General features: G+C 49.8%; 1 protein-coding gene across 5 annotated transcripts in view; it reads right to left on the bottom strand.

Annotated features, from left to right (window-relative positions):
• LOC119976102 (rho guanine nucleotide exchange factor 26-like) overlaps positions 1-14,560 on the bottom strand; it is a 233,576-nt gene that overhangs the window by 204,591 nt on the left and 14,425 nt on the right. The window lies entirely within an intron of this gene.

Below are 14,560 nucleotides of genomic sequence, written 5' to 3'. Positions count from 1 at the left end.
AAAGCGAGTTAGTGTTGGTAATTACTTTTAATAATAATAATCTTTATTGTCACAAGTAGGCTTACATTAACACTGCAATGACGTTACTGTGAAAAGCCCCTAGTCGCCACATGCCGGCACCTGTTCAGGTACACAGAGGGAGAATTCAGAATGTCCAATTCACCCAACAAGCACGTCTTTCGGGACTAGTGGGAGGAAACTGGAGCACCCGGAGTAAACCCACGCAGACACGGGGAGAACGTCTGGACTCCGCACAGACAGTGACCCAAGCCGGGAATTGAACCCAGGACCCTGGCGCTGTGAAGCAAAGTGTTAAGCACTGGGCTACCATGCTGCCTGTAATTATTCTACCTGTGATAATACTACCGTTAATAATTCTACCTGTAATAGTTCACAACACTTCATGGGAAACATTTTATGAGCGAGAGAGAGGGGGAGGCTGTGAGGAAGAGAAAAAAAGACGAACAAACAAATAGAGAGAGAGAGAGAGAGAAAGAGCATCATGGAAAAAAAATTGTCCAACCCACATTTATTAAGCACCTTTCACAACCTCAGGATATCCGAGGGCAAGTTTCATTGTCAGTGAAATACATTCCAAGGTGTAATCACTGTTGTAATATGAGAAATGCGGCAACCTCTTTGCAAACCACAACCTCCCACAGATAGCAATGTGATAATGATCAGACAGTGGGTTTTTATCATTCTAGTCTCTGTCCTCCACCCTGACAGGTTTGGTTGCGGGGGGGGGGTGATGGCGTTTAATCAGGTGGGAGTGTGTTAAGTAGAGATCCCCCCCCCGCCCACATATTTCTTCCTCCACCCCAATTAAATCAGTGACAAGAAGGTCTGGATTGTCTTCCAGCTCTGTCACCAAGTTGAGGTCCATAATTAACAAATTAAGGCCCATTTAAGGGTTGCATGCTGCTGGCGCTGGTGAGGGAGGGTGCGGGGTTAGAGAAATGGGGCTGCATTGCAGAAAGCATGTCAAGTGATCCCATGTGGGGTGAGTTATGGGTATCCGGGGGTAGGGGAAAGGGGCGACCTCGTTCAAAGTTGCTCAGTTCCTGATCAAGGGACCTAGCATTAGGAAGGTTGACCTCCCTCCCGGCCTTGCTATTGAACGCCCTCCCTTGTGACCCCCCCAGCGCCCACCTCCCCCACCCCTCCCTCCCCAGCTATGCCACGTGATCCAACAACAATCCTGCCCTTTGGTAGGCGTCTTCCCAGCGGCGCTGCCAAGTAGAAGAGTTGCCGGCCACTGATTCGCTGAAAGCTCTTGAGGGGTGGCAACTCCGCCCCTGGGGTTCTTGATCCTGGGGAAGACATGCCGCTGTCTCGTTTAGTGCCTGAATTGTACTGATGCAGTGTCCTTCCCAAAATAGGCAATGGGGGGCTCTCATTGGCTTTCCAGCCAATGTCCCCAAGACCCCTGTCGCCTCCATAAGAGTCCCGCTGGGTCGGAGAATCGCCGGGGGGGGGGGGGGGGGGGGGGGGGGGGCGCTGCCAGCAACCCCAGACCAGCGCGGCGTGAATCCCGCCCCTGCCGGCTGCCACATTCTTCGGTGCCGGGGATGTGGCGGGGCAGGAATCGCGCCGCGCCGGTCTGGGGTTGCTGGCAGCGCCCCCCCCCCCCCCCCCCCCCGGCGATTATCCGGCCCGCGATGGACCAAGTGGCCACCCGTTTTAGGCCGGTCCCACCGTCGTAAATTACAACAGGTACTTACTGGCGGGACCTGGCTGTGCGAGCGGCCTCCGGGGTCCACGGGGAGGGGGGGGGGGGGGGGGGGGATCTGGCCCCGGGAGGTGCCCCCACGGTGATTGGCCCGTGATCGGGGCCCACCGATCCGCGGGTGGGCCTGTGCCGTGAGGACACTCGTCGGCTGCTGTGGACCTCCACGATGGCCAACGCGGAGATGAACCCCCCCTGCACATGCGCTGGGATGACGCCAGCACATGCTGGCGCTCCCGCACATGCACCAACTCGCACCGGCCGGCGGTGGCCCTTCGCCGCCGGTTGGCGTGGCGCCAAGCCCCTTCCCCGCTGGCCGGCACATCGCAAACCACTCCGGCACTGGCCTAGCCCCTGAAGGTGCGGAGGATTCCGCACCTTTGGAGCAGCCCGACGCCGGAGTGGTTCACGCCACTCCTTCGCGCCGGAGTTGCCCGCCCCGCCAATTCCTGCAAAATAGCGCCCAATATTTTACAACTCGTAAGAAAACTTTTTTAAAAAAGCACAATGTTTGTAAGTGCCGTTTTGGATTTTGCTTTTGGGCTCTTCTCACAGCTGTGTGCTGGAGATTGATTCATGGAGACCCACGGAAGTCCTGAAGGTTTGGCAAGACTGGAATGGCAAGGCCAAAAAAACAGGAAGTGGGGAAAGCAATGGAAGGGAGAAGGGCAACACCAAGGACGAGAGATTAGGTGCAACAGGAAAGGCTGAGGCCAAGAAACAAGGTGAAGAATGACAATCCAGGTCTCCCAGCAGCAGTCACCGCCTTCCTGGTGGCACTGTCATACTGTAGAGCCACCGGCCTCTGATTGGCTGACACCTCTCGTCAGACAGTACCTCTGCCCTGGGGTCCATTATCCTGGGTGGACGCACTGTTGCCCTGTTTAGCGTCTGATTAGCACTGAATGCAGTGACCTTCCTAGAAAGAGGCGACTCAAGGATCTTGTTAGCTCTCCAACAAATCAAGTCTGCCTGATTTGTAAACATAAGATGTACAGGACGAATATTGGGAGAACTTTCCTCGTGCCTTTTATACGGAATAAATATAGAAGCAAGAACTTTATAAATGACTGGCAATTGGCAAAACATTAGGTTGTTGAATTTGTCATTTTGATGTATCTTTACTACATAATCCACGTTTGTAAGGACAGGGCACAGATTTAAGGTGATTTGCGAAAGAATCAATTATGATAACAATAATATTCTTTATTATTGTCACAAGTAGGCTGACATTAACACTGCAATGAAGTTACTGTGAAAATCCCCGAGTCGCCACATTCCGGCGCCTGTTCGGGTACATGGAGGGAGAATTCAGAATGCCCAATTCACCTAACAAGCACGTCTTTCAGGACTTTAAAGGGCAATTTAGCATGGCCGATCCACCTACCCTGCACATATTTGGGTTATGCGGGTGAAACCCATGCAGACATGGGGAAAATGTGCAAATGCCACACGGACAGTGACCCAGGGCCAGGATCGAACCTGGGACCTTGGCGCCGTGAGGCAGCAGTGCTAAGCGCTGCACCATCTTGCTGCCCTGTAGACAAGTTTACACGGTGAGTGGTTAGGGTCTGGAATGTACTGTCTGAGAGTGTGGTGGAGGCAGATTCACACAGCGAGTGGTTAGGATCTGGAATGTACTGTCTGAGAGTGTGGTGGAAATAGTTTTTTTTTAAATTTAGAGTACCCAATTAATTTTTTCCAATTAAAGGGCAATTTAGCGTGGCCAATCCACCTACCCTGCACATCTTTGGGTTGTGGGGGGCGAAACACACGCAAACACAGGGAGAATGTGCAAACTCCACACGGACAGTGACCCAGAGCCGGGATCGAACCTGGGACCTCAGTGCCATGAGGCAGCAGAGCTAACCCACTGCGCCACCATGCTGCCCCCAATTAAGGGACTTATCATCATCTTTATTATTGTCACAAGTAGTTACTGTGAAATGAAGTTACTGTGAAAAGCCCCGAGTCACCATATTCCGGCACCTGTACACAGAGGGAGAATTCAGAAGGTCCAATTCATTTAACAAGTACGGCTTTCGGACCTTGTGGGAGGAAACTGGAGCGCCCAAGATACGGGGAGAACTTCAGACTCCGCACAGACAGTGACCCAAGCCGGGAATCGAACCCGGGACTCTACCGTTGTGAGGCTAACCACTGTGCTACCGTGTGAGATTCAGAGAGTGGCTCGTGCCTGGAATGCGCTGCGGTGTGTGGAATGTGGTGGAGGGAGGTTTAATGGAGGTATTCAGTCGGGCACTAGAATAGAAACAGTGTGCAAGGTTATGAGGAAAAGGCAGGGGAATGTCGCAAAGTCATGATACTCGTTTGGAGAGCCAGTGCCGAGACGATGGGCCAAATGGCCTTTGTGCATGGTAACAATTCTGTGATTCTGCGAAATAGCATGGTGTTCATAGTTGGGTGAATCATCGGACTATTTGAACCAATTGGAAAATCATGGGACGGGATTCTCCAGTCCGCCAGTCGGGTTTTCCTGGGCGGCAGCGGGATCTCTGTTTCTGCCACCCAACGAAAGGATTTCCCATTGTGGCCACTCCGCGCTGCTGTGTAACCCACAGGCGTGGGTGCACTGCAACGCAGCGGAGAAACCCGCCAGCGGAGAATCCAGCCAATGACCTTTTTCCATGCCACCAATCCATTAAATTGCAATATTGAATTGAATTTGATTTATTGTCACGTGTACCGAGGTACAGTGAAAAGTATTGTTCTCCACACAGTCCAGACAGATCGTTCCATACATGAAAAAAAGATCTACGATAGATGCACAATAGATACATAGGCACAGACACGGGTGTAGCATAACAGATGTATTTATTTTTAATGTATTCATTCATGGGATGTAGGTATTGTTGGCTAGACCAGCATCTATGCAGGATAGTGAATTGGTGTCAAAAACAAGGGAAAGACAAGGCAATAAATTGAAATGAAAAGGAAGAGTGACAGATCTACAATGCTGACAGAGTGATAGATAGATGAATGGATAGAAAGGCAGACCCGGGACAGAAGGATAAATGGACAGGCATGGCGGAAGAGCAACGCTTTAGTTGATAACCTACTGATCGTTCTCCAGTTTGGTTTGTCTGATGGATATGGCCGGAATTCTCTGATCGTTCGCTGGTGGTGGGATTCTCTGCTCTCCCAGGTGCCCCCCCCCTCCCCCCGCCCCCCTTGCCCCCAGCCCACGGGGTTCCCAGTGGCATGGGGTGACTTCGATGGGAAATCCCATTAACAGCAGCGGGAGCAGAGAATCTCGCCGTCTCCCACCACCGAGAAACAAGCACCTGGGAGGCGGGAGAATCCGCCCATGAAGCCTGAAGCCTGCAGTCGAACAATATGCTCAATGTAGTCATGTCCCCGTGTCTGCATGGGCCTCACCCCCACAACCCAAAATGATGTGCGGGGTAGGTGAATTGGCCACGTTAAATAGCCCCTTAATTGGAAAAACAAAAAGAATTGGACACTCTTAATTTATATTTTAAAAAATAACTAAATGAGGGCAGCAGGGTGGCGCAGTGGTTAGCATTGCTGTGTCACGGCGCCGAGGTCCCAGGTTCGATCCTGGCTCTGGGTCACTGTCCGTGTGGAGTTTTCACACTCTCCCTGAGTTTGCGTGGGTATCGCCCCCACAACCCAAAAAAGATGCGCAGTGTAGGTGGATTGGTCACGCTAAATTGCCGTTTAATGGGGAAAAAAAATAATTGGGTACTCTAAATTTCTAATCAATAAATAAAGTCGCTTATTGTCACAAATAGGCTTCAAATTAAGTTACTGTGAAAAGCCCCTCGTCGCCACATTCCGGCGCCTGTTCGGGGAGGCTGGTACGGGAATTGAACCGTGCTGCTGGCCTGCCTTGGTCTGCTTTCAAAATGTAGTAATGGAAAAATGAAATTGAGGTACTGATCCACCATGCACTGATTAAAGAGCGGAACAGGCTCGAGGGTTGAATGGCCTCTTCCTTTTCCTGCACGAGCCTTAACTCTTTTCTATCAACCTCTTCATTTCTGGAGCAGTACCCGAAGCAGTGCAACCTTGGGTTAAAAACCAAACCCATTCTCCTGATCTCCCCCTCTCACCGACTGAAGCTTCATTTAGTCTGAGCCCTGAAAGGTAGCAAGACCGATACCCAGGAGATTTCCTTCTCCCCTTTCAACACAGCTTCTCATTTCAAAGAAATTGCCTTAGAAACAGCCTTAGAATAAAAGGGAGTCACTTTAGAACAGAGATGAGGAGAAATTTCTTCAGCCAGAGAGTGGTAAGTCTGTGGAATTCATTGCCACAGAGGGCGGTGGAGGCCGGGACATTGAGTGTCTTTAAGACAGAAATTGATAAATTCTTGATTTCTCGAGGAATTAAGGGCTATGGGGAGAGAGCGGGTAAATGGAGTTGAAATCAACCATGATTGAATGGTGGAGTGGACTCGATGGGCCGAATGGCCTTACTTCCGCTCCTATGTCTTATGGTCTTATGGTCTAAAATGGTTTACTCAAAAGTCAACAGGGAAAAGTAAAAATGTCCTCACTCGCTCGTCCTGCTATCAATATTAATGCCCCGACGCAGCTTTGCTGAGATAGACGATGCCTCTGGACGTTAGGCATAAACTGCTGAATTGATTCCTGAGAACGTGAAGCAAAAATTCAACGCGGAGAGATCAGAGAAACCGGGATTATTCTCTTCACAGCCTGAAAGGTTAATGAAACTTTTGACGGAGTCGCCCCAAATTGAGTCGGTCGGCAAAGAGAAACTATTTCCGCTGACAGGAAAGTTGGTCACCAGGTCACACAGATTTCCGATAATTGACAAAAAGAACTGGAGTGGAGAATATGTTTTTTTTTTAAAACGCAGTTTGATATTATGATCTCGAATGCACTGCATGAGCAGGCGATGGAAGCAGAATCAATAATAACTTTCAAAAGGGAATTGGTGAAATATGTACAAGGGTAGAACAAATGCAGGGCCGTACTGCAAGGGCAAAGGGAAGGGACTAATTGGTAATACTTTCAAAGAGCTGTTATAGGCACAATCGGCTGCATAATCTCCCGAGTGCTGTAGTACCCCAAGGGGATTATCCCCCAGTGCTCAGATATATTATGAAGCGAAGCAATGCCTCTGAAGTGTTGGCTAGTGTAGACTTGAGAGATGAACAGACACTTCCAACACTGATGAAGGTTCAACTCAATTTTATTAACTACTTCTAACTAACTAACACATGATGACTGTGGGTCTAAATGATGCTAACTTAAACTAGAGACCTAAGCCTTGTCCGAACCAGTTGATTCTCTCAGCACGTGGTAAGAATCTGTGCTGGGCTGGATGAGTTCTTGTTACACTGAGAGGCAGCACCCAGAATGAGTGGGAACCGTGGTGCCTTCTGCCTTTATAGTGTGTGTATTCTAACTGGTGATTGGCTGCGGTGTTTGTACATGTTGATTGGTCCCTGTGTGTGTCCATCAGTGTGTGTCTGCACCATGATATACTGGTGTATATTATGACAGCCTCCAGCCCCAGAGCTCAATTCAACAGGTGTGCAATGTAGGGAATAGCGTGGGATGGCTAGTGGACCTGATTTGTGTTACTTCCAATTTTCAGACAATTCAAAACCAAACAAATCAGAGGGATTGCAATTCCGCTGCTCGATTTGGTGTTCCGCTTATGAATGGAATGGAGCCTTGTATAAATTGCTCTCTGAAGTAAAATAAAATGTCACAAGTTAGGCCTGATGGCTCGTGCAGCACAGAGACACAAGGAGCAGGTGAACCCTAGTATCGATCCTACAGTGAAATGCAAGAGTCTACACGGATCAAGGGACTGAGGTGTCAATCCGAACTCAATTCACGCCTCAGAGTCAGAATGGTATGAGTTTCAAGTCTCACTCCAGCACCTTGGACACCTAATCCCGACTGACACTCCCGGTGCAGCGCTGAGGGAATGCTACACTGTTGAAAATGCCATCTTTTGGACGAGACGCTAAACAAAGGCCTCAATCCGCCCTCTCAGGTGGCATCGGTTCGAAGAGGAGGTGGCGAGTTATCTCCGATGTCCTGGACAGTTAGACAACAAACTTTGCGAGAAAACGCATTCTCTGATCGTTAACTGTTTATGGGATCCTGCTGTGCACAAAATTGGCTGCCAGGTCTCTTGCAGCACAGAGTATTGACATCTCAAAAGGTGCTTCATTGGCTGAGAAATGCTGTGGGACATCACGAGTTGGTGAAAGGCGCTATATCAATGAAAGATCGTGTTCCTTCCCAACACTAGCACAAGCGGATTGAGCACTGAACGAGAAAAGCATTACGATGGACGACAGAAAAATAATAAAACAGGCAGGGCTTCCACTCCTAATCGTGATCCAGGAACCCAAGAAATAGGAGCAGGATTAGACCAAATCACCCACCAAGCCTAATCTGCCACTCAATACCATCATTGCTAATCTTGTCTTCGATTCCATTTTCCCACCTGCTCCCCATACCCACTTAATTCCCTCAGAGACCAAAAATCATTTTGTCCCAGTCTTAAATGCATGGAATGGTGGAGCATCCACAAGCCACTGGGCTAGAGAATTCCAAAGCTTTACAACCATAGTGGGCCAGATGTCGAATAACGACGAGTCCGAATACAGGAGGGAGATAGAGAACCTAGTGGAGTGGTGCAGCGACAACAATCTCTCCCTCAATGCCAGCAAAATTAAAGAGCTGGTCATTGACTTCAGGAAGCAAAGTACCGTACACACCCCTGTCAGCATCAACGGGGCCGAGGTGGAGATGGTTAGCAGTTTCAAATTCCTAGGGGTGCACATCTCCAAAAATCTGTCCTGGTCCACTCACGTCGACGCTACCCCAAGAAAGCACAACAGCGCCTATACTTCCTCAGGAAACTAAGGAAATTTGGCATGTCCACATTAACCCTCACCAACCTTTACAGATGCACTATAGAAAGCATCCTACCGGGCTGCATCAGAGCCTGGTATGGCAACTGCTCGGCCCAGGACCGCAAGGAACTTCAGAGTCGTGAACCTGCCTCCCATCCATTGACTCCATCTACACCTCCTGCTGCCTGGGGAGAGCGGGCAGCATAATCAAAGACCCCTCCCACCCAGCTTACTCACTCTTCCAACTTCTTCCATCAGGCAGGAGATACAGAAGTCTGAGAACACGCACGAACAGACTCAAAAACAGCTTCTTCCCCACTGTCACCAGACTCCTAAATGACCCTCCAATGGACTGACCTCATTAACACTACACCCTGTATGCTTCACCCGATGCCGGTGCTTATGTAGTTACACTGTGTACCTTGTGTTGCCCTATTATGTATTTTCTTTTATTCCCTTTTCTTCCCATTTACTTAATGATCTGTTGAGCTGCTCGCAGAAAAATACTTTTCACTGTACCTCGGTACACGTGACAATAAACAAATCCAATCCAATCCAATCCAACCCTTTGAATGAGGAAATGTCTCCTCATCTCAGTCCTGAATGACGGGCCCCTAATCCCGAAACTGTGCACTGCCCCCCCCCCCACACTTAGATTCCCTGACCAGTGGAAACAATCTCTCAGCCTCCATCCTATCAGGGCCCGCCAGAATTTAAAAAAAAATTTAGAGTACCCAATTAATTTTTTCCAATTAATGGGCAATTTAGCGTGGCCAATCCAGCTAGCCTGCACATCTTTTTGAATCCTTTTGGGGGCAAAACCCACGCAAACACGGGGAGAATGTGCAAACTCCACATGGACAGTGACCCAGAGGCAGGATCGAACCTGGGACCTCGGCGCCGTGAGGCAGCAGGGCTAAACCATTGCACCACCGTGCTGCCCCCAGGCCCCATCAGAATTTTGAACGTTTCACTCAGATCGTCCCTCACTCTTTTAAACTCCAGGGAACATGGGCCCCAATTTACTCAGCTTCCCATCAGAAGCCGGCCCCTTCAACCCAGGCACCAATTCAGTGAACCTTCGCACTACTGCCTCCAATGCACCTGAAAATGGTGTGAGGGAGAGTGACCGTGCCCAACAACACTTTTTGGCTACGGGAGGCGTCACAATTATTCCTGTTCTCACCCGTTTACAGACAGGCATTATCTGGTAATTATCACAATGATTTTTTGAGGAACTTTCTGAGCAAAGATCAGCCGCTGCATTTCCTGCAGTGTAGAATCCTAGAATTCCTACACTGCAGAAGGATGCCATTCGGCCCTCCGAAAGAGCAGACAACCTAGCCCCAGGCCCCTGCTCTAACCCCGTAAGCACACCTAACCTTTTGGACACTAAGAGGCAATTTAAGAACAAAGAAAAGTACAGCACAGGAACAAGCCATTCGGCCCTCCAAACCTGTGTCGACCATATTGCCTGACTAAGCTACAATCTTCGACACTTCCTGGGTCCGTATCCCTCTATTCCCATCCTATTCATGGATTTGTCAAGATGCCCCTTAAATGTCGCTATCGTCCCTGCTTCCACTACCTCCTCCGGCAGCGAGTTCCAGGAACCCACTGCCCTCTGTGTAAAAAAACTTGCCTCGTACATCTCCTCTAAACCTTGCCCCTCGCACCTTAAACCTATGGCCCGTAGTAATTGACCCCTCTACCTTGGGGAAAAGGCTCTGACTATCCACTCTGTCTATGCCCTCTCTATCAGGTCGCCCCTCAACCTCCGTCGTTCCAGTGAGAACAAACCGAGTTTATTCAACTGCTCCTCCTAGCTAATGCCCTCCATACCAGGCAACATCCTGGTAAATCTCTTCTGCACCCTCTCTAAAGCCTCCACATCCTTCTGGTAGTGTGGCGACCAGAATTGAACACTGTACTCCAAGTGTGGCCTAACTGAGGTTCTATTTAGCACACAGCTATATTTAGCACAGCCAATCCACCTAAACTGCGCATCTTTGGACTCAGTAAGATGTCTGACAACACCAGGTTAAAGTCCAACAGGTTCGTTTCAAATCACTAGCTTTCGGAGCACAGCTCCGAAAGTCACCTGAGGAAGCAGCAGTGCTCCAAAAGCTAGTGATTCAAATCTCCACATCGTCTTTGAACGGTGGGAGGAAACCGGAGTACCCCGAGGAAACCCACGCGGGGAGAAAGTGCAAACTCCACACACCCAGTCACCCGAGGCTGGAATTGAACCCGGGTCCCTGGTGCTGTGAAGCAGCAGTGCTAACCATTGTGCCACCGAAATATATCATAAGCTGCATGTCAAAAATACTTAATTGGCCATAAAGTGCTTCGGGGTGTCCTGAGATTGCAGGAATTACTGTAGGAATTTGAGTTATTTCATAGCTCAGGGGTTCTCTCCACCTCGGTCATTGCTTCCCAGAAGCCTCGCAGAGATTATGATCATGACAGCTTCCCTGACCTCTGAACCTTTCCTTTTCACTGGAAAAGATCGACTCGAGCAACACTGCGACAGAGAGAAAGCGAGAGAGAGAGAGAGAGAAAGAGAATGGAGTGGACAATGTGCCAAGAACACAGGTTTCCCACACTGGCCAGGCATGGCTGAGAACAGGAGTCTGTGTTTGGCAAAGGGTTGCAGTCTCAGAGAGGACACTGGGAGTTGGCGCTGTCGCAGAAGAATGCCTACTCCAAGCGTGCTACTCTGTGACGGGTTTAAACACTCTACTGGGCAAAGTGCCAAGGGGGTGGAGGGAGAGCTGCCAGCTCCCTGAGGGATCCTCCAAACCTGTAAAAGCCGCAGCCTGTCTGTTTCATTCACAATCAGCAGCACTCGTTAAAGCAGTAAGATTCTTCAAATAAGTAATGGAAGTGTCCTGCCTTTGTTTGGACACATAACTTGTGTTTTTGATGGCTGCTGACATCGATTGCATGAACAGTTTTTCGTTTTGCACACCAAGCAGAATTTCCCGCGTCCTTTCATTCTTACGCCGGATTGGCAGCTCTGCTGGAGTGGAGCATCAAGGGATATGAAGCAAAGGCTGGAAAATGCAGTCAAGGCGCACATCGACCCCAAGAGGAGAAACAAACTCACCGTTCCTCAGTTTTCACAACCCCAAGACATCCCAAAACACCAGATGACCAATAAATCACATGCAATTTAAGTTGCAATGCAGGAAATTATTACACAGCAAGCTCCCAACAAACGGCAATTACATAATTGCCAGATAATCTGTTGTAAGTATTGGTGGGGAGAATAAGTGACGGTTAAGGTGTATTCTAATGGCTTTGCGGGGTGGAGCTAAGGGTTGGATGTCCTACTCCTATTCTTAACGCCTTACTTTACAATCACGGAATGATGAGGTACAGATGGAAGCCATTTGGCTCATTATTCCGGTGTCTTCTCTGTCCCTGATGGAACAACTTCTCCCGCCCTCAGAGGAGCAGCCCCTCCTCTACCAGTGCGACGTCTCGCCTTTACAAAACCAATTCCTCTCTGTTGCTTGACCAGGATGCTCTGAGGAATATTTTCCAAGCCTCACTAGACAAAGGGGAGGTACCGGAGGACTGGAGAAATGCAAACATGGTTCCATTGTTTAAAAAATGATCGAAGGAAATGCCAAACAATTATAGGTCAGTTAGTCTTACGACGGTGGGCAAATTACTAGAATCAATCCAGAGAGATAGGATTAACTATCGCAGAGAACGACATGGAATAGTCAGGGAGAGTCAGCATGGATATGTCAAAGGAAGGTCTTGCATCACAAATTTGATTGAAATCTTTGAGGAAGTGACAAGAAGGGTTGATGAAGGTAGTGCAGTGGATGTGGTGTACATGGATTTTAGCGAGGCATTTGACAAAGTCCTACATGGCAGATTGCTCAAGAAGGTGAAACCCCCTGGGATACAGGGCAATGTGACAAACTGGATAAAAAGATGGCTTAGTAACAGGAAACAAAGAGTAATGGTCAATGGCTGCCCTTGCAATTGGAAAGTTGTTTCAAGTGGTGTTCCACAGGGCTCGGACCCTTACTGCTTGTTTTATATATTAACGATTTGGACATGAACGTGGGGAGCATGATTGGGAAATTTGCAGATGACACAAAGATTGGCCGAGTGGTGGACAGTGTACAGGATAGCTATAAGCCGGGTACTGAGGTTTCCTCTCACAAGTCCCGAAAGTCGTGCTTGTTCGGTGAATTGGACATTCTGAATTCTCCCTCAGTGTCCCCGAACAGGCGCCAGAGTGTGACGACTAGGGGATTTTCACAGTAACTTCATTGCGGTGTTAATGTAAGCCTACTTGTGACACAAATAAAGATTATTATTATCGTAAATATGCAAAATATTATGTTGAATAAATGCTTGTTGTTAGTGCTGTTGAATGTTCTATAAAATGGCTCAGTGGTTAGCACTGCTGCCTCACAGCGCCAGGAACACGGGTTCAATTCCGGCCTTGGGGCGACTGTCTGTGTGGAGTTTGCACCTTCTCCTCGTGTCTGTGTGGGTTTCCTCCGGACGCTCCGCTTTCCTCCCACAGTCCAAAGATTTTCAGATTAGGTGGATTGGCCATGATCCACGTGCGGTGGGGCATGGTTGCGTGAGGTAGAGAGCTCTATTGGAGGGCCGATGCAGACTCGATGGGCCAAATGGCCTCCCTCTGCATGTAGGAATTCTGTGGAGTTAATCATTACCAATGTGTCTGAGCTTAGCTTTGTGCCAGAAAGCTGTGGATTGAGGCCAACCCCACTGGCCTCCAGCTGATCCTAGAGTGCGGTACAATGGGAGCCTGAAAAGTCAGAAGCGCTATGTTTAATCCAAAATGTCCCAACTCCTTGTTTGGATCAATGTAAAATGACACACTGGGCATTTCAAAGAAGGTCAGACATTCTCCTGCCCAACAATCATCTTTCAACTGACAATCTGCAAAAGACTTACCAGAGGACACTCGGTCCATCCAGTGTGAATATGAACTCAGGACCCAGGCTTAAAGAGGTCAAATCTTAGTTTGAGGTGGGTCCAGACTGGAGAATTACGTTACATTGCCCGTTTCCTGACATCAGGCCATACCAAAGCATTTCACCGCCAATGGATAACTTTTGACGTGTCTTTCGTCACTGTTACAAATGTAGGAATCCGAGCAGCCAACTTGTGCACAGCAAGGTCTCACAGGCAGAAATTAAATAAATGATCATCTGTTTTTTTAGGTGAGGGAGAAATGGTGGCTTCAACACTGGGAGTTCCTCTGCTTCTGGTTGTGCTGGGTGGGAATCAGTTCCATCCACCTGAGATTGCCAGACGCAGCCCTGACGGATTTCCCGTTCAGAAGATGGCACCCTCAGCAAGGGCAGCACTCCGTCCGTACTTGTGGCAGGTCACAATTCCCTGTCCGAGTCTCTCCAATCCACAACCTTCTCAGTCGGAGGCCTGTGTGGCAGCCACTGAACCAGGCACAGATGCTACTGGGTGTGGAGAGGAGGGGCGGGATTCTCTCAGCCCAGGGCGGGGCCAGCCAATCTCTGCGACCGGCGTAAATCGCGCCACGCCGCCGGCACGCCATTATCCGCGGCTCCCCCCCCCGCCGATTCTCGGCCTGGGATGGGCCGAGCGGCTGTCGTAAAAAAGCCGAGTCCTGCCGGCGCCATCCACACCTGCTCTCAGCTGGCGGGAACTCGGCGTGGAAGGGTCGGGGGGGCGACCTGTGGAGGGGGAAGGGGGGGGGGGGGGGTCCGCACCCGGGGGGGCCTCCGATGTGGCCTGGCCCACGATCGGGGCCCACCCATCAGCCGGCCGGCCTCTCTGGCTATGGGGGGGAAGGGGGCTCATTTCTTCCGCGCCAGCTCCTGTAGCCCTGCGCCCATGTTGCGTCGGGGCCGGGGCGGAGAAGGGAGCCACTGCGCAAGCGCGGATCCCGCGGCGCCCAGTTG

Source organism: Scyliorhinus canicula, chromosome 13 (assembly GCF_902713615.1).
Source record: "Scyliorhinus canicula chromosome 13, sScyCan1.1, whole genome shotgun sequence".
NCBI classification, from domain to species: Eukaryota; Metazoa; Chordata; class Chondrichthyes; order Carcharhiniformes; family Scyliorhinidae; genus Scyliorhinus; species Scyliorhinus canicula.
Note: the sequence above shows the minus strand (reverse complement) of the source record. Positions and strands in the feature narration are given on the sequence as shown.